The sequence below is a fragment of the Aegilops tauschii genome, chromosome 1 (assembly GCF_002575655.3).
Source record: "Aegilops tauschii subsp. strangulata cultivar AL8/78 chromosome 1, Aet v6.0, whole genome shotgun sequence".
Classification (NCBI taxonomy): Eukaryota; Viridiplantae; Streptophyta; class Magnoliopsida; order Poales; family Poaceae; genus Aegilops; species Aegilops tauschii.
The window spans coordinates 364,543,226-364,568,548 of record NC_053035.3 but is presented as its reverse complement, the minus strand read 5'-3'; positions in this window follow the sequence as shown (position 1 = coordinate 364,568,548).

Here is a 25,323-nt window from a genome sequence, read left to right as displayed (position 1 = left end):
CCGGATCATAACACATAGTAGGTGACTATAGACTTGCAAGATAGGATCAAGAACTCACATATATTCATGAAAACATAATAGGTTCAGATCTGAAATCATGGCACTCGGGCCCTAGTGACAAGCATTAAGCATAGCAAAGTCATAGAAACATCAATCTCAGAACATAGTGGATACTAGGGATCCAACCCTAACAAAACTAACTCAATTACATGATAAATCTCATCCAACCCATCACCGTCCAGCAAGCCTACAATGGAATTACTCACGCACGGCGGTGAGCATCATGAAATTGGTGATGGAGGATGGTTGATGATGACGATGGCGACGGATTCCCCTCTCCGGAGCCCCGAACGGACTCCAGATCAGCCCTCCCGAGAGAGTTTAGGGCTTGGCGGCAGCTCCGTACCATAAAACGCGATGAATCTTTGTGTCTGAATTTTTTCTCCCCGAACACGAATATATGGAGTTGGAGTTGAGGTCGATGGAGCTCCAGGGGGCCCACGAGGCAGGGGGGCGCGCCCCCCACCCTTGTGGAAAGGGTGTGGGCCCCCTGGCCTTGATTCTTTTGCCAGTATTTTTCATTATTTCCAAAAATAATCTCCGTGAAGTTTCAAGTCATTCCGAGAACTTTTGTTTCTGCACAAAGATAACACCATGGCAATTTTGCTGAAAACAGCGTCAGTCTGGGTTAGTTCCATTCAAATCATGCAAGTTAGAGTTCAAAACAAGGGCAAAAGTGTTTGGAAAAGTAGATACGACGGAGATGTATCAACTCCCCCAAGCTTAAACCTTTGCTTGTCCTCAAGCAATTCAGTTGATAAACTGAAAGTGATAAAGAAAAACTTTTACAAACTCGGTTTGCTCTTGTTGTTGTAAATATGTAAAGCCAGCATTCAAGTTTTCAGCAAAGATTATGAACTAACCATATTCACAATAACACATAGGTCTCTTGTTTACTCATATCAATGGCATAATCAACTACCGAGCAATAATAATAAACCTCGCATGACAACACTTTCTCAAAACAATCATAATATGATATAACAAGATGGTATCTCGCTAGCCCTTTCTAAGACCGCAAAACATAAATGCAGAGCACCTTTAAAGATCAAGGACTGACTAAACATTGTAATTCATGGTAAAAGAGATCCAGTCATAGTCATACCCAATATAAATTAACAGTAATGGATGCAAATGACAGCGGTGCTCTCCAGCTGGTGCTTTCTAATAAGAGGGTGATGACTCAACATAAAAGTAAATAGATAGGCCCTTCGCAGAGGGAAGCAGGGATTTGTAGAGGTGCGAGACCTTGATTTTGAAATAGAGATAAATAATATTTTGAGCGTCATACTTTCATTATCAACATAACAACCAAGAGATGGCGATATCTTCCATGCTACACACATTATAGGCGGTTCCCAAACAGAATGGTAAAGTTTATACTCCCCCTCCACCAACAAGCATTAATCCATGGCTTGCTCGAAACAACGAGTGCCTCCAACTAACAACAGTCCCGGGGGAGTTTTGTTTGCATTTATTTTGATTTGATTTGCATAAAGCATGGGACCGGGCATCCCGGTGACCAGCCATTTTCTCGTGAGTGAGGAGCGGAGTCCACTCCTCTTGAGAATAACCCGCCTAGCATGGAAGATACAGATAGCCCTAGTTGATACATGAGCTATTCGAGCATGCAAAACAGAATTTCATTTGAAGGTTTAGAGTTTGGCACATACAAATTTACTTGGAACGGCAGGTAGATACCGCATATTGGAAGGTATAGTGGACTCATATGGAATAACTTCGGGATTTAAGGGATTGGATGCACAAGCAGTATTCCCGCTTAGTACAAGTGAAGGCTAGAAAAAGACTGGGAAGCGACCAACTAGAGAGCGACAATAGTCATGAACATGCATTAAAATTAATAAACATTGAGTGCAAGCATGAGTAGGATATAATCCACCATGAAAATAAATATCGTGAAGGCTATGTTGATTTGTTTCAACTACATGCGTGAACATGTGCCAAGTCAAGTCACTTGAATCATTCAAAGGAGGATACCACCCTATCATACCACATCACAACCATTTTAATAGCATGTTGGCACGCAAGGTAAACCATTATAAACTACTAGATAATTAAGCATCGCATAAGCAACTATAATATCTAATTGTCATTGCAAACATGTTTATTCATAATAGGCTGAATCCGGAACGATGAACTAATCATATTTACAAAAACAAGAGAGGTCGAGTTCATACCAGCTTCTCCCATCTCAATCAGTCCATCATATATCGTCATAATTGCCTTTCACTTGCACGACCGAACGATGTGAATAATAATAATAGTGCACGTGCATTGGACTAAGCTGGAATCTGCAAGCATTCAATACAAAGGAGAATACAAGGCAATATGGGCTCTTGGTTAAATCAACAATAATGCATATAGGAGCCACTACAACATTTTCATTGTGGTCTTCTCCTATCGACCCCCAAAGAAAAGAAAAGAAATAAAACTATTTACACGGGAAAGCTTCCAACAAGCAAAAGAAGAACAGGAAATATTTTTGGTTTTTCTTTTAATTACTACTACTACAAGCAAGAAAGTAAACTAGCTAAACGCTACATTTAATTTATTCTGTTTTTTCTTAAGGTTTTTCAAACACACAAGAAGAAAACAAGAAAAAGAAAATAAACTAGCATGGATATTACAATGAAAAAGTATGAGCACCGACAACTAGCAATGAGTGTGCGAACATAAATGTAATGTCGGTGAGAAATACGTACTCCCCCAAGCTTAGGCTTTTGGCCTAAGTTGGTCTATTGCCACGGCTGGCCTGGCGGGTATCCAAAGCTGTAGATGGGGTCGTACTGAGAAGAAGCCTCGGATTGCCACTGGTTGGCAATCACCTCCGGATCCCACTGGTAATCAGACTATCATGGAGGATCAAATAGTGGTTCCGGCTCTGGCTCTATACCTGATGTAGGGTTCCGGTAGGCGTGGATGGCCGCCAGCGTAACAAGATACTGGCCTGCAGATAAATCAAACAAGGAAGGAGTAGGCAAGGTAATAATCTGAGGGTGATTTTTATCAAATAACAGTTTGTATTTAAGCACCCTTTCCCTATTCTTAACAATAAAATAATGCACTACCATACTCTTATAGTGTAGAAAAACAGTAGGCAGCAATTTTTCTTCTTTCTCATAGTGCCTAATAGGTATGTTATAGTATGCAGCGAGGCGCGAGGCGAAGATGCCTCCCAAGAAGGGGCCCTTAGTACGGTTAAGATTAAAGCGCTTTGCAACAATAGCGCCCATACTAAATGTGTCATCACGAAACAAGGGATGGCACAAAATAATAATATCAGGTACACTTAGGTTTCCACAGTTTCCGCGACCAATTAAGCACCTACTAGCAAATATAGCAAAGTAATGTAGAACAGGAAAGTGTATGCTAGTGATTTGTGCGTCGGACACCTTCCTCGCTTCCCCTACAGCAATTGTATCAATAAACCCCTCCACATCGTTACGATGTGGTTCCTCTATGAAACCCGGAAAAGGTAACTTGCAAACCTCACAGAATTCGCGAAGGGTCATCTCCTTATACTCATCATATAAATAAAAATCCACCGTAGGTGGTGACCTCCTAGAATGGAAATGAAAATTTTGCACAAAGGTATTGGTGAGTAAGAGATACTGTTCGCGTTGGTCGCGGAGGAAGTCAGTGAGGCCTGCATTCTCAGCCAATTCATAAAAATCATCATAAATCCCGGCTGCTCTCAAGAAATCATCACAAGGCCATTCACACGGCCGAACCTCCGCGGTGCGAGGCATATTATATTTGGGCCTCTCTTCTTCTTCACTTTGCTTATCCTTCGAGCTTCGGCTCGACGAGCCCCTCAAAAATCTCTTCATCATTTTCTAAAAATTTCTGAAATTTTTAGTAACTTCAAATAAAAGTGAACCAAGCTCAACAAAATTGATAGCAACTACACCCACAAGTGCCTAGAGACTATATCATGCATTAGAACTACTTGGAACCATATAAATTTGACATGCAAGCTCAAGAACATGGTCACCTAGGCAGCACAAATTTGAAATGAATAGGGCACTAAAACAAAAACTAATTGGACCATTGGAGGAGTCACATACCAAGGAACAATCCCCCAAAGTAGTTTTGTGAGAGGTGCTTTGAGCAAGGAGATCGAAAATTGCAGCAAAATGAGCTAGATCTCGTGCTTGAGCTGGTTGGTGATATTTTTGGGAGGAAGAAGGAGTGTGTGGTGGCTAGAATAAGTGGAGGGGAGCCACCGTGAGCCCATGAGGCAGGGGGGCATGCCCAGGGGGAGTGGGCGCGTCCTGGACCCTCGTGGCCAGGTGCTTGCTCCCCCTGATGTGTTCTCAGTGCCAGATATTCTCAAATATTCTAGAAAAAAATCATATTTCATTTTCGGGGTATTTGGAGAACTTTTATTTTCGGGTTTTTTATTGCACGGATAATTCAGAAAACTGATAGAAAATACTATTTTTACTTTATTTCATCTAAATAATAGAAAATAAAAGGAGGGTATAGAAGGTTGTGTTTTCTAACTTCATCCATCTCATGCTCATCAAAAGGAATCCACTAACAAGGTTGATCAGGTCTTGTTAACAAACTCATTCCGAATTGCATGAAACCAGAGAAGTTTCGAATAACACTATGTTACCTCAACGGGGATATGCACATCCCCAATAATAAGAATAACATATTTATTCTTGACAGTAGGTAGAGGAAATTCAAAACCTCCAAAAATAATCGATGGAAATTTTCCAATAGAATTGATACTGTGGACTTGAGGTTGTTTCCTCGGAAAGTGTACCGTATGCTCATTACCATTAACATGAAAAGTGACATTGCCTTTGTTGCAATCAATAACAGCCCCTGCAGTATTCAAAAAGTTCTTCCAAGAATAATAGACATACTATCGTCCTCGGGAATATCACGAATAACAAAGTCCGTTAAAATAGTAACATTTGCAACCACAACAGGCACATCCTCACAAATGCCGACAGGTATAGCAGTTGATTTATCAGCCATTTGCAAGGATATTTCAGTAGGTGCCAACTTATTCAAATCAAGTCTACGATATAAAGAGAGAGGCGTAACACTAACACCGGCTCCAAATCACATAAAGCAGTTCTAACATAATTTCTTTTAATGGAGCATGTTATAGTGGGTACTCCTGGATCTCCAAGTTTCTTTGGTATTCCACCCTTAAATGTATAATTAGCAAGAATGGTGGAAATTTCAGCTTCCGGTATCTTTCTTTTATTAGTAACAATTTCTTTCATGTACATAGCATAAGGATTCATTTTGATCATATCAGTCAAACGCATACGCAAGAAGATAGGTCTAATCATTTCAGCAAAGCGCTCAAAATCCTCATCATCCTATTTCTTGGATGGTATAGGAGGAAAGGGCATGGGTTTCTGAACCCAAGGCTCCCTTTCTTTACCGTGTTTCCTAGCAACAAAGTCTCTCTTATCATAACGTTGATTCTTTCATTGTGGGTTATCAAGATCAATAGCAGGTTCAGTTTCTACATGATTATCATTGGTAGGTTGAGCATCAACATGAACATCATCATTAACATTATCACTAGGTTCATGTTCATTACCGGATTGTGTTTCGGCATCAGAAATAGAAATATCTTTTGGATTCTCTGGTGTGTCTACAACAGGTTCACTAAGAAGCATGCAAAGTCCTATCATTTTTCTTTTTCTTCTTTTTAGAAGGACTAGGTGCATCAATATTATTTCTCTGAGAATCCTGCTGAATTCTCTTAGGACGGCCTTTAGGATACGAAGGTTCCTGAGTCATTTTACCAGTTCTAGTAGCCACTCTAACAGCAAAATCATTATTCTTACTATTCAATTCATTGAACAAATCATTCTGAGCCTTAAGTACTTGTTCTACTTGAGTGGTAACCATAGAACCATGTTTACTAATGAGTTTAAGTTCACCTTTAACTCTAGACATATAATCACCCAAGTGTTCAATCATATAAGCATTGTGTTTTAATTGTCTACCAACATAAGCATTGAAGTTTTCTTGTTTGACAATAAAATTATCAAACTCATCTAAGCATTGGCTAGCAGACTTATAACGAGGAATATCACCTTCATCAAATCTATAGAGAGAATTTACCTTTACTACCTGTGTCGGGTTATCAAGACCATGTGTTTCTTCAATAGGTGATGGATTAAAATCATGTATTTCTTCAAAAGGCGGTAAATTAAGACCATGTATTTCTTCAACAGGAGGTAAATTCTTAACATCTTCAGCTTTTATACCTTTCATTTCATAGATTTCTTTGCCTCTTGCATATCTTCAGGACTGAGAAATAGAACACCCCTTTTCTTCGGAGTTGGCTTAGGAGTTAGTTCAGGAAATGTCCAATTATTTTCATTGGTCAACGTATTATTCAATAGAATTCCAGCTTCATCTGGTGTTCTTTCCCTGAAAACACAACCAGCACAACTATCCAGGTGGTCTCTGGAAGCATCGGTTAGTCCATTATAAAAGATATCAAGTATTTCATTTTTCTTAAGAGGATGATCAGGAAAAGCATTAAGTAATTGGAGAAGCCTCCCCCAAGCTTGTGGGAGACTCTCTTCTTCAATTTGCACAAAATTATATATTTCCCTTAAAGCAGCTTGTTTCTTATGAGCAGGGAAATATTTAGCAGAGAAGTAATAAATCATATCCTGGGGACTACGCACACAACCAGGATCAAGAGAATTAAACCATATCTTAGCATCACCCTTTTATGAGACGGAAATATTTTAAGGACATAATAGTAGGGAGTTTTCTCATCATTAGTGAACAGGGTAGCTATATCATTTAATTTAGTGAGATGTGCCACAACAGTTTCAGATTCATAGCCATAGAAAGGATCAGATTCAACCAAATTAATTATATCAGGGTCGACAAAGAATTCATAATACTTATCAGTAACAAAGATAGGTGAAGTAGCATAAGTAGGATCATATTTCATTCTAGCATTCAGAGTTTTTTGTTCTAGCTTAGCTAATAATTTCTTAAGATCACTTCTATCATTGCAAGCAAGAAAGTCTCTAGCAGTTTCTTCATCCATAACATAGCCCTCAGGCACAACAGGCAATTCATATCTAGGGGGAGAATCTTCATCATCACTTTCATCAATATTATTAGTTTCAATAATTTCATTCTCTCTAGCCCTAGCAAGTTGTTCATCAAGAAATTCACCAAGTGGTACAGTAGTATCAAGCATAGAAGTAGTTTCATCATAATTATCATGCATAGTAGAAGAGGCATCATCAATAACATGCGAAATATCAGAATTAATAGCAGAAGCAGGTTTAGGTGTCGCAAGCTTACTCAAAACAGAAGGCGAATCAAGTGCGGAGCTAGATGACAGTTCCTTACCTCCCCTCGTAGCTGAGGGATAAATTTTTGTTTTTGCGTCTTTCAAGTTCTTCATAGTGACCAGCAGATATAAATCCCAAGTAACTCAAAGAATGGAGCTATGCTCCCCGGCAACGGTGCTAGAAAATAGTCTTGATAACCCACGAGTATAGGGGATCGCATAAGTTTTCGAGGGTAGAGTATTCAACCCAAATTTATTGATTCGACACAAGGGGAGCCAAAGAATATTCTCAAGTGTTAGCAATTGAGTTGTCAATTCAACCACACCTAGATAACTTAGTATCTGTAGCAAAGTATTTAGTAGCAAAGTAGTATGGAAGTAACGGTAACGGTAGCAAAAGTAATATTTTTGGGTTTTGTAGTGATTATAACAGTAGCAACGGAAAAGTAAATAAGCGGAGAACAATATGTGAGAAGCTCGCAGGCATTGGATCGGTGATGGAGAATTATGCCGAATGTGGTTCATCATGTAACAATCATATCATAGGGTGACACAGAACTAGCTCCAATTCATAAATGTAATGTAGGCATGTATTCCGAATATAGTCATACGTGCTTATGGAAAAGAACTTGCATGACATCTTTTGTCCTACCCTCCCGTGGCAGCGGGGTCCTAGCGGAAACTAAGGGATATTAAGGCCTCCTTTTAATAGAGTACCGGACCAAAGCATTAACACATAGTGAATACATGAACTCCTCAAACTACGGTCATCAGAGGGAGTGGTCCCGATTATTGTCACTTCGGGGTTGCTGGATCATAACACATAGTAGGTGACTATAGACTTGCAAGATAGGATCAAGAACTCACATATATTCATGAAAACATAATAGGTTCAGATCTGAAATCATGGCACTCGGGCCCTAGTGACAAGCATTAAGCATAGCAAAGTCATAGCAACATCAATCTCAGAACATAGTGGATACTAGGGATCAAACCCTAACAAAACTAACTCGATTACATGATAAATCTCATCCAACCCATCACCGTGCAGCAAGCCTACGATGGAATTACTCACGAACGGTGGTGAGCATCATGAAATTGGTGATGGAGGATGGTTGATGATGATGATGGCGACGGATTCCCCTGTCCGAAGCCCCGAACGGACTCCAGATCAGCCCTCCCGAGAGAGTTTAGGGCTTGGCGGTGGCTCCGTATTGTAAAACACGATGAATCTTTCTCTCTGATTTTTTTCTCCCCGAACACGAATATATGGAGTTGGATTTGAGGTCGGTGGAGCTCCAGGGGGCCCACAAGGCAGGGGCGCGCCCCCCACCCTCGTGGAAAGGGTGTGGGCCCCCTGGCCTTGATTCTTTCGCCATTATTTTTCATTATTCCCAAAAATAATCTCCGTGAAGTTTCAGGTCATTCCGAGAACTTTTGTTTCTGCACAAAGATAACATCATGGCAATTCTGCTGAAAACAGCGTCAGTCCGGGTTAGTTCCATTCAAATCATGCAAGTTAGAGTCCAAAACAAGGGCAAAAGTATTTGGAAAAGTAGATACGACGGAGACGTATCAATACTCCTAGCTTCCTTGTCAGGTCGTCATTCTTCTCCACTAGTATTGCGATTTACTCCACGTATCCATCGCGTGTAGACTTGAGTTCCTCTTCTAGCTCCGTGTTCCTGGTCATCACCTTCTTCAAAACTATCATGCTGCGCACATCTGGTTCTCCTGTCGACGAATGTGTTGGTTTAACTCATGGATGAAAGCTGCAATGGACCTGTCCCTCCTGGTGCTGATCATCTCCCATTGCTCATCTCGGCGCCCACATATCTGGTAGAAGGTGTCCTTAAGATCCTTGTGATAAACTTCGCCGATGCGTCCCATGGTGATGTGGGCTGCCATGCTCTTACCTAGACTCCAGGTTGGTGCATCAAAGGAAAACTCTATGGGCTCAGTAACTGGCGTGAATGTCCTTCCTGGAACTTGAACTCGAATCATCCAATGCTTCTCTTCTGGTAAAGTGGCGGTGTAGGTCCCGGTGAAGCTTGGTATTCCGATGTTCAGGTACCTAGTGACTTCCTTCAAGTGTCTCCCAAAAGGTGTGTCTTCATCCGGTTGTGCAAACTTGTTCCTTGAGTCCGCCATCCTATAGAGTAGAAAATGCAGAGGAGTCAGAAATGGGTAGAGAAGAGTGACCTATGGCTTTTCTTGGTGGTCGTGTCCTACAATCAGCATGTGCTCTGATACCATCTTATAGCGATCCGACCTCATACGGTCAAATATCTGTGTATAAGTGTCATCCCTGGATCGGTAATGCTGACACACACAGTACTTGAAGGATTTATAACAGAGTGCAATCACACACTTATTACATCGAATGTCTCAAAGAGAACTTATTACAATAATATGGCTTAACGCCAACTAAATAAGATAACAGCAGAAGACTTTGAAGATAAAGTGAGTCCATCAACTCCAACGGCATAGCTGAGTGCACGACAACGACCTAGCGCACCTTACTCTTCGTCTGTAAAGTCTGCAACGTGATATGTTGCAGCCCGAAACGGGTCAGCACATGGAACATGCTGGCACTATAACACAGTAGAGCAAATGAACAAGTAAATGCTATCACTACATGCATATATGGCTGGTGGAGGCTCTACGGTTATATTGTTTTGCGAAAAGCCATTTTTTCCTACAACAAAGGAATATATTTTATTTAACTATCATGGTAGTTGATAAAACATTGAGAATGGTAACCCCATCTCAATCCCAATTAAGCAGTAATTAACAACCCAGCAAATTTATTTAGAGTGATGAGATCAACATGATAATCCAAGAACCAGATACTCAAGATGTCAATAACCGGGGACACGGCTAACCATGATTAGTTTGTACACACTGCAGAGGTTTGCGCACTTTTCCCCACAAGACTCGATCTCCTCCGTTGGATTTCTCGCACTACATGGTGTTTGAGAAACGGATGACCGAGACACAGTCTTTCAGAAACATTAACTCTTTACTCTGGGTAGACAGTTACACCTATTTTCCCCTACATCTGCTAGCCTGCCACTGAAAGAGGTCATGCAACAAACTCAACTATGCTAGAGCCCATAATAGCTTGTGGCTGCACACGGAGGTTTCTGGCATGAATAATCTTATGATCCCTTTGAGCCTGGGTGGCGAACCAAAAGACAACACTGGTATATCCCCAGGTGCCCGCAACCAATCCACCCAGATGTGTATTTAAGTAGCCACCTTAAGTTAACCATTAATTAATAATCTCACATCTGTCATGGATCACTCAAACCAAACCACGTCTACGAGCATAGCATAGCAACCTAAGCATAACATAGAAGTAACTCCCAAGGTTTGATAACAAAAGGGTAATAGGTTCTACTTCATCATCTACTTCCCAATACCCACAAGTTAATAAAATCCTAACCATGCAGTGTTTGAGGATTCTAACTAATGCATAAAAACTGGGTATGAAAAGAGTATGATCAATGCGTTACTTGCCTTGCTAACGATCTGCAAACCCTAGAGACTCGTAGTAGCATGCTTCGCACTTCGGGAATTCTATCGCAAACAAACAATAGCATACATAAGCACTCAAGCATAGATGCAAGTGTAAAACTCAAATAAGAAGATCCAATCTGAAGAGCTTCGATTTGCAAAAAGAATCAATCGAATCGGAGCTACGAAACTGAAACTACGGTCAAAAGAACTTTGAATTCAAATCTGCATGAAACCAAATTTTCAATTGTCAAAACCATGTTCAAGTTGATTAACCAGAAAGAGGGGCTGGAGACTAAGATTTTGGCGTTGGTTTCACTGGATTTGGATGAACGATTAAAAAGTTGCGAGGGTTTGAAGATCAGGGGCTAATCTGCGATAAAAATAATCGAGGATAGGTCCCTGGCCGAAAATAAAACAGAAAAAGAAAAATCTATCGGACGAACGTCCGCTAATAGAGGCTAACGAGCGAATTCGTTCGTTAAAACGAACGAACGTTCGCAAACAGAACTAAACCGAGAAAAACCGAACCGATCTAATAATAATAATAAATCGTTCTAGGTTTTAAAAAAACCGAATGGTTATACCTAAACTGAAAAATATGTCCGGCAGGCGGCGGCGCGTTCCGGCGAGGCGGGGCGGCGTGGGCGACGGCGACTAGCGGCAGCGGGGTGCGGCGCCGGGCAGCGGAGGTAGTGCGGTGCGGGACGAGGAGAGGGGCGGCGGCGGCGGGGATTTAATGGGGAGGGGGCGAGGCCGGCTTGCGGGAGGGGGCGACGCGGGCGTCTCGGAGCCGGACTCTGGCGGAGTCCGCCGCGAGCACGGCAGGGAAGGCGGCGCGCAGCGGGCCTACTGGGCCTTCGGCCCAGTTCGGTCCGGGAACATTTTTTTAAAATAAATTCTGCCGAAAGGAAAAATCCTAAATAAATAAAAAAATTCTAAAAAATGCCAAAAACAATTTTCACCGCCTGAATAAAATATTTAGAACAAAGTGAACATTTTCTTGGCCTAAAAATGTAATTTTTTAAAATGCATATTTTTCCAATTCAAATAAAAGTAATAAAATCCAAATAAAATTATTTATTTGATTTAATATTTTTCCTCCAATATTTATTTTATTTTTGGGGAAGTCATATTATCTCCTCTCATTTATTTTTATATTGGAAATATTTAGGGTGAAAATAATTACAACCAAAATGATCCTCTTTTCCAAATTTGAGAAAATTCAAATATGAAAATAATGAAATCCCCAACTCTCTTTGTGGGTCCTTGAGTTGCTTAGAATTTCTAGGATCACAAACGAAATGCAGATAAAATATGATAAGCATATGATGACCTATGTATAACATTCCAAATTGAAAATTTGGTATGTTATAAATCCTATCTCGGTGAGACCGAGATCCCTATCGGTGAGAGCGAACTGATTAGGATTTCTGGCTATGGCTATGTCAAATGAACTCGGTGGCGCCGGATAGATCAAATCAGTGGGTCCGAGTTTGACTTTAGGTTTAGGACTAATGTGGAATTGAGAAATTGGTTGAGGGCTTTTGGAGCATATCACTAAGCATTTTGAGCAAGCAAGCCATTAAGCAACACCTCATCCCCTTTTAATAGTATTGGCTTTTCCTATGGACTCAATGTGATCTTGGATCACTAAAATGAAAATATAGAGTCTTGAGCTTTTGCCAATATATGTCCTTAGCATTTTGAGGGGTCCACATCTCTAGTCCATGCCATGCCTATCATTGAACTTTCTGAAATGATCATCTTGAAAGAGTATTAGTTCAATGAGCTATATGTTGCTAAGAATTGCCAAAACCACCCAGGGATTAGTTGCACTTTCAATCCCCCCTTTTTGGTAATTGATGATAACATATAAATCAAAGCTTCGACAAATGATAATAAGAATGAAATACATCGTCACTTTGAGAAGTATGTGATCAGCAAGAGCTCCCCCTAAATTTGTGCATTATTTAAAGGGATAATTGTATTCATGCCACTAGTTGTGTCCCACTCGGCTGATTTGCCCCTAATTTTTGAAAATTCTCGGTTTTGCCCAAGTCCGTTTGCTCCTCTTATGTTTTTGCCCTTCCGTCACATTTCCGCCCAGTTAGTGCCGTTTGACCATGTGTTGACCGTCTTTGGACTTGTCTCTAGACCATTTTGCCCCTGCTTCCTCACTCTCTCACGAGACACTTCCAAGTGGGGCCATCACTGTGTAAATCATTCCAGATTTTATCTGCCTTCTCTCCCGCCGGTCAGAACCTAGCCCGAGATCCCCTCCCCCATCTGTCAAATCAAATCCCCAAATCCCAAGCCATTAGCGCCCACTCCCACCTCCATTAGGGATCCATTCCCCTCCCCCGTGCCACCGCCAGATCGATTTCGGCCGCCAGCGATCAGCGCCGCGGGGATTGACCAGGCGCAGATCCGCCCGATATGCCGGCCGCCGCCGGCCGCCTAGGCATGGCAGCGAGCCGCCCCGCTGGACCACCCGTCGCGTGCATGGAAACGTGCAGCCGCAAGCGCACCGCCGCCAGCACCCCGTCCTCCTCCTCCCCCTCGGCCTCCTCCTCCAAGCACGCCTGCACCGCCCCCCGCCCCGGGCCGCCCACAATGGACCCGTCCCCGTCCTCCGCAGGCTGGCCACCGGGCTCGACGACCTGCTCCTGGGCTCCGCCGCGGCGGCCGTGGCCTCCTCCACCACCTCCGCGTAGCTCAAGCGGATCCTAGCTGGGCTGCAAGCCAAGGGCGGCAAGTCGCGCCAACCTCGTCGACGTGCTGCCGTCTGCCTGCTCGCCCGACGAGGAGGATTTGGTCAGCTCCGGCTACGAATCCTTTGGCTCCGACGAGCTCATCCTCGTACTTGGCAGTGTCTCACAATAGTTTGAGGAAGTAGGGGGCAAAATGATCCAGCGAAAAGTCCATGGATGGTCAACTGACGGTCAAACGGCACTAACTGGACGGAAACATGACCGAAGGGTAAAACCACAAGAGGAGCAAACTGACTTGGTCAAAACCGAGGATTTTCGAAAACTAGGGGCAAATCAGCCGAGTGGGACACAACTAGTGGCATGAATACAATTATCCCTTATTAAAAATTTGCTTTTGAATGCAAATGCACAATCGATTAAGAACATGGGTTACTCTTCCATTTCACGTACATCTTGGTGGAGCGCTCAAAATGATAGCATATGAAATATACACTCATCACCAAGACAAAGTGAATGATCATACATGAGAGATAGAGAATATTGTCATCCAAGCACAAACATTAAAGTATGATATGATCAAGCACATGACCATACAAGTATCTCACACACACAACCATAGAGTATCATCCAAGCAAGCAAACAAATAAGTAGCAAATGAGGCAAAAAGAAGCAAAGCTCTCTCCCTCTCTCTCTCTCGAAGCCTATGATCTATACACTTTCTCCCCCTTTGGCAACAGTTACCAAAAATCTTGAAAATGCATAGTGCTATGTGGCTCTCTAAGCTTGATCTTCGGGAGGTGGCGTGGAGAGGAGTCCTGCAATAAATGCATCCGAGGAGGTTGTAGGAGCTAGTGGAGTTGCAACTGGAGGGGCAACTGAAGTTATGGCCACAGGAGCTGAAGTTGTAGCTCAAGTGTCTATCACTGGCACCGCTACAGACCTCTGTCTTCTGGGCACCCTTTGATAAGCATCAGTGGTGGTCTTGTCACTCCTATCCTCAAGCTCTTCTTGGATCTTCTCTACAGAAGTCTGAATCTCTGTCACCTTGACATCCAAGTCATGAAGTTTTGTCTCAAAAATTCTCTCAAGACTCTCTTGATTCTGAGTCAAGGTGGCCAATCCTTTCTCAATCCTCAAAGTAGCCTGAATGAGATAGACAAGTTGGTCTTGTTTTGACTTGAGAAAAACTTGGGATGCCTCTTCAACACTTGGCTTCTTGGCTGCCTTCTCTGCTTTTGCTTCCGCTCTCTTCTCTTGAGCCTCTACTGAAATAGGTTCTGTAGCATCCATGACAACTGTGTTGTCTTCAAAATCAGGTCTGAAGGAAAGGTGCTCTTTGTCCAACAGATATATGCCTTTGCCCATCTTGGAGCATATGAGCATCTGAATGTGTGGAGCATACCCACATGATCTCTTCTGATCAGCAGCAGCCCTCTTGATTGTCTCTACAATCAGTGTCATCAATTTGAACTTTTCTGGCACATCAAACATATGCAGCAAATTGATGGAATGCCCTCTTATCATCCTGTGATCTCCAGATTTGGGCAACAATGTGTGCCTAAGGATAGTATTGATTGTGGGCAGTCCTAATAGAAGATAATAGATAGAGCCAAACTGGTGATGTTCCAAGGCTGCATCAGGAATCTCTTTGTACATATGTGCCATGGAGTTGTGTCCTTTCCTTGGCTTGGCATACACATCTGTATCATCATCATGCTCTTCAGGGGCATTGATAAGCTTGGACCACTCAGCAACAGTAGACTGGTACCTTGTACCCTCCGACATCCAAACAATTCTTCAATCTGGGTAGAAGTGAGCTGTTGAATAAAACTGCATGATAAGCTCATCATTCCACTTGGTCAATTTTTGACCCACAAAATCATCAACTCCATTCATTCTGAAGCTCTCATGAACTCTAGGAAAGTGATCTTCATTTTCATAAATGTATTCTCAATCAACCCATTTCATGTCACTGAATATGGGCTTCTTATCGAGGAGCACAATCTCATAGAAGTCCTGTTGTTCCTTAGTGTGGAATCTGTAGTCTACAGTAGTTCTCCTTCTTGCAGCATAGGGATCTGACTGTCTCCACAATCTGAGAACTGCATCCTTCCTTATCTTCATTTTTTCAGCCACTGGATGTGTATCATCATGATCTGGGATCTTGGGCTTCAACTTTCTGAGCACTTGGGCTTCCTCTTCTTCTTCTATTTCAGGCACAGGGGCCTTGTTCTTTTCTGTAGCAGGTATGTTTCTGGTGCTTCTCTTTGGTGCAGTCTTAGAGGTTTGAGCAGTAGCTTTTGGGGGCAGTCTTGGGCTTTGATGGAGCAACCCTAGACATGATGGCATCCCCATCAGCTTCTGAGCTTTGGGTGCTGGTGCAGCATCCTCTTCTTCATCTTCTTCCTCATCCTCATCTGGGACGCTCATCATAGAAGATCTGCCAATAACTCTGGCCATGGTCTTCTTGACCCTTTCCTTTCTCTTCTTTCCCTCACTAGCAGCCTCTATACCATTTGATTTGGAGGCTTCAAGAGTTGAGGCTCTGGCCTTAGACATGGGCACTCTCTTGGCAGGAGCCTTCTTGTTCAAACCAGGCTTAGTTGAAGCTGATGTGCAAAATTCTTTCTTGACAACTTTCTTCTTTGAGCTGACCTCTTCCCCAACAACAACATAATCTTCATCCTCAGAGTCTGAGTTTCTCTTTCTCCTTGTCCTTATTGCTTCCTTGGGAAAGTTGCTTGGGGTGCTTCTGCTACCCTCATCATAGCTGCCAGAGGGACTAGTGCCCTCACTCAAGTTAACTTGCTCTTCAGACTTGTTCTGGCTGTCACTTTGATCTGACATAGGTGACACTGCAAACTGAAAGCTGACCCTGCGAATAGATGTAGTTGAGATAGAATGGATGAGCATCACAAAGTGCAGAGATTTTGCAAAACAATTGAGTCAAAAACTTAGTTCTAGATTGGTTTCTTGTGGCTACAGAGCCTTGCGGCGACGGAACTTCTGATCTAGGTTAACCCCGAGGGTTTTTGGAATATTTGGGAATTTATAGGGTTAAGAGGGGGTGTGGGAGGCCACCAAGGTGGGCAAAACCCACTTGGGTGCACCTGGGCCCCCAGGCGTGCCCTGGTGCATTGTGCCCCCTCGGGGCATCCCCAGGTACTTCTCTGGCCCACTGGTGGTCTTCTGGTCCATCAAAAATCCACAAAAAATTTTGCAGTGTTTGGACTCCGTTTGATATTGATTTCCTACGATGTAAAAAACAAGCAAAAAACAGCAACTGGCACTGGGCACTGGGTCAATAGGGTAGTCCCAAAAAATGATATAAAGTTGCTATAAAATGATTGTAAAACATCCAAGAATGATAATATAACAGCATGAATACTTCATAAATTATAGATACGTTGGAGACGTATCAAGCGTTGTACGAACTTATGAAGTATTCATGCTATTTTATTATCCTTCTTGGATGTTTTACAATCATTTTATAGCTACTTTATATCATTTTTCGGGGCTAACCTATTGACCCAGTGCCTAGTGCCAGTTGCTGTGTTTTGCTTGTTTTTTACATCGCAGGAAATCAATATCAAACGGAGTCCAAACACCGCGAAACTTTTTATGGATTTTTTTGGGACCAAAAGACATCATGTGGGCCTGAGAAGCACCTGGGGGTGCCCCGAGGGGGGCACAACCCACCAGGGCGCGCCTAGGGGCCCAGGCGCACAGGTGGGTTGTGCCCACCTCGGTGGCCTCCCGCACCCCTTCTTCGCCCTATAAATCTTCAAATATTCCAAAAACCCTCGGGGTAACCCTATATGAGAAGTTCCGCCGCCACAAGCCTCTGTAGCCACCGAAAACCAATCTAGACCCCGTTCCGGCACTCCGTCGGAGGGGGAAATCATCACCGGTGGGCATCTTCATCATCCCGGCGGCCACTACGATGAGGAGGGAGTAGTCCACCCTCGGGGATGAGGGTTTGTACCAGTAGCTATGTGTTTAACCTCTCTCTGTCTCTCGTGTTCCTGAGATGTCACGATCTTGATTTATCGCGAGCTTTGTTAATATAATCGGATTATATGGTGTTTTCCCCTCTCTATCTTGTTGTGATGAATTGAGTATTTCCCTTTGAGATTTCGTTGTTATTGGATTGAATACTTTTATGGATTTGAGAGCACTTGATATATGTCTTGCATATGAATACTCGTGGTGACAGTGGGGTATCATATTGATTCACTTGATATGTGTTTTGGCATTCAACTCGCGGATTCCCCCAGTGACATAGGGGTAATTTATGCATAGAGGTTGATGCACGTTCTCGTCTTCGTTTCTCTGGTAGAAATCTTGGGGCACTCTTTGAGGTTCTTTGTGTTGGATTGAGTATTATGAATCTGAAATTATTTGGTGTTATTTTAGTATGAACTCTTGGATAGATCGATCGGAGAGAATAACCTCGAGGTGGTTTCGTACCCTACAAACGATTTCTTCTTATGTTCTCCACTAGATAGGAACTTTCGAGTGATTCTTCATCGCACATTGAGGGATGGTTATATGATCCAATTATATTAGCATTGTTGAGAGATTGCACTAGGGAAAGTACGGACCCTAGGCCTCATTTTCAAGCATTGTAATACTGTTTGTGTGCCCGTTTACTATTTGCTACCTTGCTATTTTTATTTATTCCGATTATAAAATTATATTTCTACCATCAATATTACACTTTTATCACCATCTCTTCGCCGAACTAGTGCACCTATACAATTTGCCATTGTCTTGGGTGTGTTGGGGACACAAGAGATTTCTTGTATTTGGTTGCAGGCTTGTTTGAGAGAGACCATGTTCATCCTACACCTCCCACGGATTGATAAACCTTAGGTCATCCAGTTGAGGGAAAATTGCTATTGTCCTACAAAACTCTAAGCTTGGAGGCCCAACACGAGTCTACAAGAATAAAGTTGCGTAGTAGACATCAATCCTAAGCTTGGGGGAGTACGTATTTCTCACCAACATTACATTCATGCATCAGACATTCATTCCAGTTGTCGGTGTTCATCATTTTTCATTGTATTATCCATGTTAGTTTATTTTTCTTGCTTTCTTCTTGTGTGTTTGAAAAATTTGCGAAAAACAAAAAATATTTCTTGCTTTCTTTTTAGTTTTTCCTTTTAGTTTGAATAGTTGTACCATTAAAAGAAAACCCAAAAAGATTTCTCGTTCTTCTTATGCTTGTTGGGAGCTTTCCCATGTAAATAGTTTTTCTTGTTTTTGTTTTGTTTTCATTAATTTCCTTTCTTCAAAAAAACGAAAACTCCAAAAATATTTCAGTGTGTTTCTCTGAATTTCTTTTCTTTTCTTTGGGTCGTAAGGAGACCATGATGAAAATGTTGAGTGGCTCTCATATGCATTATTGTTAATCTAATGAAGAGCCCATATTACTTTGTCTTCTCCCTTAAATGAAAGTTTGCATATTCTAGGTTAGTCCAATGCACGTGCACTCTTATTATTATTTACATCATTTAGTCTTGCAAGTGAAAGGCAATAATGATGAAATTTGATTAAATGATTGAGATGAGGAAAAGCTGGTACGAACTCGACCTATTTTATTTTGGTAAATATGATTAGGTCATTGTTCTTGATTCAGCCCATTATGAAGGAAACATGCTTGCAATGACAATTAGAGATTATAGTTACTCATGCCATGCTTAACTAGCTAGGAGTGGATAATGGTTTATCTTGTGTGTCAACATGCATTTAAAATGGTTGTCATGTAGTATGATAGGATGGTATCCTCCTCTGAATGATTCAAGTGGCTTGACTTGGCACAAGTTCACGCATGTAGTTGAATCAAAACCAACATAGCCTCCACGATATTTATGTTCATGGTGATTTATATCCTACTCATGCTTCTGTTCAATTGATTAATCTCAATGCATGTTCATGACCCTTGTCGCTCTCTAGTTGGTCGCTCCTCAATCTATTTGCTAGCCTTCACTTGTACTAAGCGGGAATACTGCTTGTGCATCCACTTCCTTAAAACCAAAGTTGTTCCATATGAGTCCACCATACCTACCTATATGCGGTGTTTACCTGCCATTCCAAGTAAATTTGCATGTGCCAAACTCTAAATCTTCAAATAATAATCTGTTTTGTATGCCCGAATTGCCCATATAGCGACAGGGGGTTTTCAGTATCTTCCATGCTAGGTGGGTTATTCTCACGATGAGTGTTTATTCACTTGTCATTCTCGAGAAAGTGGCTGGTAATTGGGATGGCCAGTCCTATGATCCAAAGCAAAATCCAAATATTATAATGAAACAAAACTCCCCCGGATTGTTGTTGGTATGGAAGGCACCAGTGGATTCGGCTAGCTAGCCATGGCTTGTGTTTCTTGGTGGAGGGGGAGTAAAAACTTTACAATTCTGTTTGGGAACAAACTATAATGTGTCTAGCATGGAAGATAGTGAGATCTCTCGGGTGTTATGTTGAGAATGAACGCATACCTCTCAAAATTATATTTATCTATGTTTTAAGAGCTTCAAGCTCTGGCACCTCTGCAAATCCCTGCTTCCCTCTGCGAAGGGCTATCTATTTACATTTATTGTTGAGTCATCATCTTCTTACTAAAGAAACAGCTGGTGAGCACAATTGTCATTTATATGATTTGTTTTTAGTCGATGTTGAGTATGAATCTGACTGGATCTCTTTTGCCAGGAATTGCAATGTCTAGTCAGTGCTTGAACTTCGGAGGTGCTCTACATTTATGTTTTGCGGTCTCAGAAAGGGCTAGCGAGATACCATTATGTCATATTATATAACGATTGTTTTGAAAAAGTGTTGTCATCCGAGATATCTTATTATTACTTGTTAGTTAGTTATGCCATTGAGATGAGTAAATGTGAGACCTAAGTGTTATTGTGAGTATGGTTAGTTCATAATCTTGGCTGTAAACCTGAACATTGGTTAGAAATATTTGCAACAACAAGATCAAACAGAGTTTGTAAAAGTTTTTCTTTGTCACTTTCAGTTTGTCAACTCAATTGCTTGAGGACAAACAATGGGTTAAGCTTGGGGGAGTTGATACGTCTCCATGTATCTACTTTTCCAAACTCTTTTGCCCTTGTTTTGGACTCTAATTTGCATGATTTGAATGAAAATAACCCGGACTGACGTTGTTTTTAGCAGAATTGCCATGGTGTTATTTTTGTGCAGAAATCAAAGTTCTTGGATTGACCTGAAATTTTATGGAGATATTTTGCGGAATAAATAAAAAATACTGGCGGAAAAAGATACCAGAGGGTGCCACCCAGGAGCCACAAGCTCTTGGGGCACGCCTACCCCCCCCCCCACCCCAGGGGGTGCCTCCCAGGCTTGTGGGGACCCTAGAGCTCCGGCAACCCTAAGTACAATGCCATATGTACCTATTTACGGAGAGAAAAATCAGGGAGAAGGATTCATCGCGTTTCACGATACGGAGCCGCCGCGACCTCTTGTTCTTCATTGGGAGGACTGATCTGGAGTCCGTTTAGGGCTTTGGAGAGGGGAAATCGACACCGTCGTCATCATCAACCTTCCTCCATCACCAATTCATGATGCTCACCGCCAGGAGTGAGTAATTCCTTCGTAGGCTTGCAGGACGGTCATGGGTTGGATGAGATTTATCATGTAATTGAGTTAGTTTTGTTAGGGCTTGATGCCTAGTATCCATTATGTTCTGAGATTGATATGTGCTATGACTTTGCTATGCTTAATGCTTGTCACTAGGGCCCGAGTGCCATGATTTCAGATCTGAACCTATTATGTTTTCATGAATATATGTGTGTTATTGATCCTATCTTGCAAGCTGTAGAAACCTATTATGAGTTATGATCCGCATACCCCAAGGTGACAATAATTGGGATTCTTCCCGGTGATTACCGTAGTTTGAGCTGTTCATGTATTCACGAAGTGCTAATGCTTTGTTCCAGTTCTCTATTAAAAGGAGGCATTAATATCCCTTAGTTTCCTTATGGACCCCGCTGCCACGGGAGGGTAGGACAAAAGATGTCATGCAAGTTCTTTTTCATAAGCACGTATGACTATATACGAAATACATGCCTACATTACATTGATGAATTGGAGCTAGTTCTGTGTCGCCACTAGTACATCGAGCTGCTAAACAAACGGTTTTTAACCCCTTTCCGCGACGGCCTTCAGAACCATCGCCAAGTGAGTGTGGGCGATAGGGGGGTCCTTCCCACATGACCCAGAAACCGTTGGGGATATGCCCTCCTGGCACACATGCTCAGCAAAATGAGGTCGTGTGCGACCGACGAGCGCTCAAATACGGAAATACGTACAGTAGAGCTAAAAAATACAATTATACAGCGAAATTATCTCCGGTCGCAAGTACATCCCACACAGTCAGTCCCGCTAAACGTTTCCATTCGTATGTACATCCCACACAGTCGCTCCAAGAAAAACATTTCCGTTCACAGGTACATCACACACAATTTGTCCCGTTAAATCGTTTGTGATAGTGTTGCCATTGCACACGATATTAATAATTTTATCATTTGCATTATTGAATGCATCACACACGGTGCCTAGAAGAAGCTGTGTGGTAAAGGCTGTCCATCCCACACAGTTTTTATGTGGTAAACCTTTGCGCCAGGTGGCCTAACGCAAACAGTTTTCAAGGGGTTGTCGTGTGTGATTGTTCATTAATCTAACACGGCTTATTCCTAGAAACTGTGTGCGTTATTGAATGCATCACACATTGTGTTTTCTCAATAACCGTTTGCAATAGAAAAACCCAATTAGCGGGCTAATTATTGGATTATTCATAATCCATTTAGTAATCTAATTGACATTTCATATTAAGCACACAATATATTTCGTTTTCATAATTGAAATACATCAGAGTACAACATCATATAGCTTCAGCACTCAGCTACCCCATTACACAACTACACCAGGACCAAGTTTCACATGCAACATCTATAACCTTTCGAAATTAGCATCATAGACGGTACATAGACAGATGTATCTCATCTGGAAAACTGCTGAAGCAGAAGGAGAATATCGAGCCTTCATTGATGTTGACAGTCTTTCTAACTTTAGGCTAGTGCCTGTGGATGATTGACCGTCCATCCTTCGTCCCCTTCAGGAACACTTCAATATTGAACCGTGGGTGTCGTATGAATACCTTCTTCGCCTCCTGGCCATACATGTGGTTTGTGAGGAAATCATCAGTGAACTGCTTTGGAAAGGCCTAAAAACAAGGATGTGCATAAATATCTTCTCTATATTGGGAATGGGGCAAAGGAATAAAAAAGGCAAGGTATAATAGTTAGTACCATCCTGTAGTGAACTGATGTCTTCTTCATTGTGCAGACAAAGATCTTGTTGTTTTTTGTCGCTAATTTCTTTATCCTAACAATCTTTCTGAGTTTCTTGACTTGACTGATACTCATGGACAACTCATTTCCCCATATGCAAAAAGGGTCAAACAGTGGGTCAAAACCTCTAACAGCAGGACCTACATGTGCAAGACCAAATTGTTAAAAACCAAAATATTAGAATGGTTCATGCAATTGCACAATAATGTGCTATTAGACAACGGACCATGCACGTGCTAACCTCGATTGTAAACCTCAGTGCTTCCCATTGTTCCCCTGCAACACATATAAGGTAGTTAGTCATCAGGTTAAGTAAGGGTTTGCATGCTATCAGTAAAATATGTTGATGAAAAATAAGCACATTGCAGATTCATCAGATTAATTCAAGCCACATGGAAAACCCATTTGTCCAAACCAGGCATGATTAAGAACTAGGAAATATAGCAATTGTATATGTTTCTGATGTATTAAGTGCAGCCAAATTCGATTTATTCCTCACATGCACAACAATACATAATTCTACCCACGACAATTGGACATCGCAGTGTAGAATTGAACCAAGCAGTTAGCAAAACACCACAACAAATGAAACAAACATTAACTAAGCACCACATTACACAATATAACATACTCCCAATAGAATATCAAATAGTTAACCAAACCAAGCATGCTTAACAGCTTGAAAATATAGCAATTGTATTTGTTTCTCAGGTATTTAGTACAGCCAAATTCGATTTATTTCTCACATTGTATACAATAACAGAATGCAGCCACAACAATTGAACATCGCATTGCAGAATTGAACAAAGAAGTTAACTAAACACCACAACAAATGAACCAAATGTTAACTGAGCACCACATTGCACAATATAACATACTTGTAATAGAAGATCAGACAGTTAACCAAACCAAGCATGCTTAACAACTTGGAAATATTGCACCCTGAAGAATTGAACATCACAGTTGCAGAATTGAACCAAGCAGTTAACTGAACACCACATTGCACGACATATAGAACATATACACTATAGCAGAAGATTGCATGGTCAAAGTAGATAGCACAATTCACTAGAATTTGGTAAGGAAAGGCAGTAGCTAGCAAACGATGGCCTCGAGAAAACGCCATGAACTGTTGTTTAAAGCAGCCAACCGCGTCGCGGCGTCGGCGCGCGAGGCGTCAACGGTGGCCTCGACGATGAGGTGCTGCTCCAAGATCTGGGGGTCGGCATGAATGGCAGCCATCGCGACCTCATCCATAGTGAGGCCGTGATTTGCTTCTCCGCTGCCAAATGCTCCTTAAGATCATGGCTATACTGCGTGGACCATAGCTTAGGCCGGCGCTTATTTGGTGGAGGGGTCGGTGATTTGGGTGGAAGGTGTCGCGCTCGCGCCGGCTGTCGGGGCATGTGGGATGTGGAAGGAGGAGGAGGATGGGGGTCGGGTGTGGACTACCTGCCTGGATAGGCGAGGCCGAGCAGCGTGAAGGAGGGTCACCGTCAAGGAGGCGGCACTGCAAGCAAGGAGTAGAGGATTCAACTTGGAAAGGAAGGCGGAAAGAGGGGACATGTGGCTTTTGGTAAGGGGAAGGGGGCGGGGAGGTAGATATTTCCACGGAAGCTGAAAAAATGGAATCGCTTCAGCGAAAAAACTGGCGCGCAAAGTGTCATTAGACACGGTCCCTTATTCAAAACTGTGTACGATATGTGAACATCACAAATTATTCAGATAGCTTAACCCGTGTGTGTTGAGTTTGAACGTCAAAAATTTTGGTTCTAATATCCCTGGTTACAGTGGTCATCCACGTCATTGCATAATTTGGGTACACAAAGGAGACTAACTTCTTAATCGAGCAAGTTCAGCAATTAAACAGAGCTAGCTGACCTAAACATTACTCTAACAAATTAAACACCGGCGCTCTTAATTAAACAAATCAAAGAGTACTACTACGGCCGGTGCTCGCCGATCTTCGCCGCCGCCTCCATATCCAGCTCTCCCCCGACGGTCTCCCGGGGAAGGGGCTCCATGGCATCAATTGCACCATACTCGGCAAGCATCTCGCCATCCGCGTCTGCCATATCTTTGGCATAGGCCGCCACAAGCTGGGCGTGGGCGGTTGCGATCGGGTCTCTGGCGGGCTCTGTCGTGGCAAGGTATGCCGCACAGGAACGGACGACTGCTTGAACTCTCTCGGCGATTCCCAGCTCTTCGGCCGTGCGTTGCCGACCGTTGTCGGAGAAGCTTCATTCGATTTGTCCGGTGACCGCCATGAGCTAGGCGTCGATGGCGTCGACATGGTAGTGGGCAGCCTCCATCAGGGCTAAGGCCGCCA